Source organism: Chaetura pelagica, unplaced genomic scaffold (genome assembly GCF_000747805.2).
Source record: "Chaetura pelagica isolate M959 unplaced genomic scaffold, ChaPel_1.0 scaffold50, whole genome shotgun sequence".
Lineage (NCBI taxonomy): Eukaryota > Metazoa > Chordata > Aves > Apodiformes > Apodidae > Chaetura > Chaetura pelagica.
In genome coordinates, this window is record NW_009952366.1 from 7,972,334 (window position 1) to 7,977,907 (window position 5,574).

Below are 5,574 nucleotides of genomic sequence, written 5' to 3' on the forward strand. Positions count from 1 at the left end.
GGGAAAGACTTCCTGGAGCCAAGCTGTACTTCACTGTGCTTTCTTTTATCACAAAGTGGCTCTGTGGCATGGAGAATTTTCTCATTTTCTGTTTTGATCTCTCTGGTTTGTTCAGCATGTATTAGTGGGGGGAAAAAAAAAATAAAAAAAAAAAAAAATCTTTAGCAAGCTGTCAGATAAGTGTGTTATGTATCATGCTCTTTTTTTTTTTTTTTTTTTTTTTTCCCCTAAAATGTGAATATAGGAAATCAAGATCTCTAAAAATTGTAATACTTCCTATATTTTTTATTTTTACTTTGCATACAGATTACATCTCCTGCATTTCAAAACTTAAACCACAGTGCCTCCAGCTCATGTAGCTTATACCTCCATTTTGCATTAGTTATTTTACTCCTTATTTGAGTTCTGTCATGGGTTAGAAATTACTTTAGGGCAATACTCTGTATCAGTCCACGTTTGTCTTGTTAAGCAGGAATCTATCCAGAAAATGCAAATTTGGTCACAGTGACAATTCTGAGCAATTAGTAGCAAATAGAATCATAGAATCCTAGAATCCTAGGGGTTGGAAGGGACCTCGAAAGATCATCTAGTCCAACCCCCCCTGCCAGAGCAGGGGCATATAGAGTACACCACACAGGAACGCATCCAGGTGGGTTTTGAATGTCTCCAGTGAAGGAGACTCCCCAGCCTCTCTGGGCAGCCTGTTCCAGTGCTCTGTCACTCTCACAGTAAAATATTTTTTTTGGATATTCACCTTGAACCTCCTATGCTCCAATTTACACCCATTACCCCTTGTCCTATCACTGGTCATCACTGAGAAAAGCCTAACTCCATCTCCCTGACACTCACCCCTTACATATTTGAAAACATTGATGAGGTCACCCCTCAGTCTCCTCCAAGCTAAAGAGACCCAGCTCCCTCAGCCTTTCCTCATAAGGGAGCTGTTCCACTCCCTTAATCATCTTTGTAGCTCTGCACTGGACTCTTTCAAGCAGTTCCCTGTCCGCAAGAGGTCTTAGAGACAAGAGGTCTTAGCTCTGGTTTTGTGAGAAAGAAGAATATATCAAAGTTTGGATGTCTGAATTGGAATTGATAACTATGACAAGTAGTGAAGGGCTTTCAACCTGGATGGCTCCTATTTTGAATATGTTTTGTGCAGTGTTTGAGTTCTAACAAAGTGGTTTTCCCTGCTGAAATGACCATACTGAGATAATTTTTGCTGTTTGTAAGGTGACTTGTCCATAGCTGATGAGATTCCTTGAAGGGGAAGAATTGGAAGCTCCTAAGCACAGTAAAAACTTCAAAGTGAGAATTAGGTATTGTAACCCAAGGACTTGTCCCACATGGGAGGACTGCAAAAAATTCTCCAGAGGAAGTAAAGACAAAGTTGTAAGTCAGAGGTCTGTAGCAGCAGTAGCAGAAGCAGGTGAATGGTAAAGATGTGATTATAATGGTGGTGTTTGTACAGTGACTGACAGAAATAGTATTTTTTTTTTTTTTAACAATTAAGCACTTTCTGTGTTCAATCTGAAACACAAGATTTACTCTTGCGCATTTTGTACTTCACTTTTTTCCCCTCTGAGCCAGTTTTAGAGGCTGTTTTGAATAGGGTATTCAAATAATCCTGGCACTTTTCCTTAAGAACTGAGTAGAGTTTAAAAACTGAGTACATTAATCTACCCTTCCCCTTCAGAGTTGTTTCTTCCCTGACAGATTCTTGCTGTGTTAAACAACTAAAGCCATATAACAAACATTTTGGTAATCAGGCCAACATAAAGTACTCATAAATTATCACCAGACAGCTCTAAATCTGTCAGAAATTCTTACTGGCTTGTTCACAGGAATGTTTATGTAATTGAAAGAAAACATAGAGAGGAAGTTAAGTCTTCTTTTTACAAGTTAAATCAACTACAGCAAGATGAAAAACACCCACATACTTGGCTTTAGATCAGCAGACATTCTTGAAAAGCAAACCTTTATGGGATCTTTATTATGAAATCAAATTATGAAATTAAATTCAAGGTGTAAAAATCTGCGGTTTTCCAGGTGTCACTGATTGCTTGCATATTCCTTGTGTAACGGGATATCACATCCTTCAGGGAGGTACAGGTTTGGAATCATTCCAGTAAAGCAATTTTAGGCATAGCTGGGAACATACATGTAATGGAGGATGTGTTAAAGCTGGAAATTATTGAAAGGGGTCACAGTTCTGCAGATGTGAAAAAAAAACAACCCAAACCACCAAAAAAACCCCGCTAAATGCAATGGTATCTTATGTGACATCACTTAAAGAGATGTGTAGAAGGTGCAGTGAAACACAGATACACATTATTTATTTATGATATGTTGAGTACAAATGCTACGTAAAGTATAATAGGAACTGATAGGGGTTTGTGCACCTACAAGTGAAACATCAGTAAGCAAAGTAAACAAGAGGTCATTTAGTATTCAACCTATACAATTAACAAAAAAGAAGCTTATACCATTGATCACAGTGAGAGAGTTGTGAAATATGTTGGAAAGACCAAATATTTTGAATATATTAATCACAGGGATAGGAAGTTTATAATCTTAACAGAACAGGGAAGGATGCGTTTGTTCAAACTAAAGAATTTTGAATCAGCAAGTACAGACAGGAAATAGCCAAATGCCTGAGATGGAAACCTATCTTCTGAAACATGACTGGTAAAATTCATCACATCTTGAAAAATGAAAAATTTCTAAAGGATTGTGAAGCATGACAATTCTGGTGTTTGGAAAAAGATGACCAAGGCAAGTGTTGAGCTGAAGTGAGTCCTGAGTAAAATCATGGGATGGCAGATTTAGCGTTATATGGAAAAGGAGATTCTACTCTGAACATCACAGCATTTTTCTAGGTGTTGTTGATTGCTGTGGTTTTATGAGAGATGAGTTACATCAAACGTTGCTGACATATTTCTAATTATTTTTCTTGTGATTTATTTATTATTTTTTTTTTAACCCAATCTAAGAGCTTTGGATTTATTTCAGGAATTTGATTTGCTATCATACAGCATTTTGATTTAAAAGGGCTTGTATTCTATGGCACTGGTAGAGAACATATTAAATGGATTAAAATATTGATCAAAGTATTTGTATAGTGTTATTTAATACTTTTGTCCATGATCTAGAAAACCTTTGATGATAAAGCTGCAGATGATGTAAACTGGCTAGAGTGAACTGCAGGAATAAGTAGCTATCACAGTATGATGTATCTGCTTTCAATATCCAACAGCAGGGTTTTGCTACCTTATGGACATAGTGGACTTAAGAACGCCAGTAAGACTATCTTGAGAATGGTGGTGTGGAAATAAAAGTGGATGTTAACACCAGTACAATCTTAAAAATGTCTGCAGTGGTATGTAAACAGGGCCTGTGGATAGATAAAACAGGTCTATCTTGAACGAGTGAGGAAGTGATCTTCGTGCCTCATTAATAATAGCTGGCACTCAGCTGGCATAGTGCATATAGCTCTGGTATTTGTATTTCAGGGACAAGATGTATTAGATCAAAAGTTTAGTAGAGGACCACAAAAAGTGATCCAAGGGCTGGGCAGAAGTCTTGCAGTGTAAAGTGTGAGTTGAATTTGTTTTGTTGAATTGGAGAGAAGGCTGAGAAGGGATGTATTCATGAGGTGTGGAATAGAAGCAGGACATTTCAAGCCTTGCTGACAAAAGAATAACAAGTTATATTGGCTAGAAGAAAATAACACCTTGTAAAAACATGTAAAGAATGGGAATTGGTTCTTAATTTCTCCTTCTCTATGCAACACTGAGTCTAAACAGACGTCTCAGACAAATACTCTGTTTCTACTTAAATATTCCCATCTGTTCTGTATGCTTCAAATGTTATGGATTATTATAAAACTTACATCTTTATTCCTTGCTTTGCATGTCTCACCTAAAAATAGGTACAGAAAAGAACTTCAGAGACCCTCTGAAAAAGTTCCTTGTCTCATGTCTGCATAGTCTGTTCCACAAGAATGATTGTAATGAAACAAAAGGATTCAGGGACTTTGTTGGTCATCTGTGGATCAGGAAAAACTTAATTCTTGTACTGTATGATCTAGCCTTTTAGTATTTTCACCTTCCTTTTGAGATTGGCCTCTCTAGGAAGTGCAGTATTGAACACAGGTGGGCTGTGCCTTCAGGTGCAACAGGTACAAAATCTTTTTGTTTTTCTGAGCAATCAGTGTAATTTTCTAGGTTTGAGGTAGTTGGCCCAGGAAATTCTTCAAGCTTGAAGCAAGTATAGCTGATCTAAATGTAATGGTTGTGATAGATAGCCATGGTGAATGATCTAACATCTTTTCATATTAACTTCTAATCATAGTCAGCATTCCCAGATACTAGGAGGTTTCAGTAGATTTGCTCAGTCCCAAGGCAGACTTGTTCACTTGCCACTGATACCTTCCAGACAGTACACAAACTGTAAGTATATAAAGGTAAGTTAAAGTAAAAAAAGAATTATCTTCTTTGCAACATAAACTAAAAAAACAGGTAGTGCTAGCCTCAATCATATACTTCAGGGTATTTTTGCTTAGGACATCCCCAAGCCCTTAATTCTGCAGCCTAGCAATTATCCAATAATCACAAGAAAAAAGACTGCACTGCGTCTGATGTTTTGTTAAACTTAGTGTATTTCTTTTTTTCCTCATGGTGTCACTATAGGATAAAGTTAATTCTTTTTGGGTATTCCTTATACTGGACTATATTTCCATTTCCTTTGTCTCATCCTGATTTTCTGGGTTTTCTTATACTTGATTAGAAAAACATGATATCAAATATATTGCCTTCAAATTTGACATATTCTCTAAATGACTGACCTATCCTTAGTATTGTGCATTATTTTTTAATTTCATTTTTTAAAATGATTTTAATCCTAGATTTTTTTGATAAAGATCTGGAGAATGTGAGCAGTTTTTTAAATTACTTGAAGGTAGTAAGTGCCATGTTTAAAAAAATGACAAAAAGGCATGTAGCTTCCAACTAAGTGAACTTATGACATTGAATCAGTGATACATTTTCTATAGAAGCAAGAAGCAAGCCTTCTTCTAGCAGGAAGTCTAAGGCCCTCAGTTTCTGTCTAAGCTTCACTTTTTCTTACATGGTTATAAAGTGTTTTGAATTCAGCTTGACTGATAGAAAAAGTGGTTTTCTTTTCCAAGCTCTTGGTGGCAAGAGGGGAGAGTATTTTGTTTCATTTACATATTGATAGCATTTTTGTCTGTCTAGTTACTACCACTTCATCCAGACCCATTCTCTAAGATATCCAGGTAACTGACTTCCATAGCAGAATGGTGAAAGACATGGCAGTAGCGAAGGCATATACATGTTTAGTAGGACTGAGGAAAAAATTGTTTGTAGTAATGTACAAGAGTGGGAGCCAGGTATGGAGGTGGTTTCCCATTCCTGCATTTGGAGCTTATCCTTCCTGAAAGGCAAGGACCACGAGGCATTTGCCTGATTTCCTTTTTCTGCCTCATCCATAACATGTTTTTGGTTGGCTGCATTTGGGATTGTAATGGGGATGAGTGTGACTGTCTCATCAGCAGGA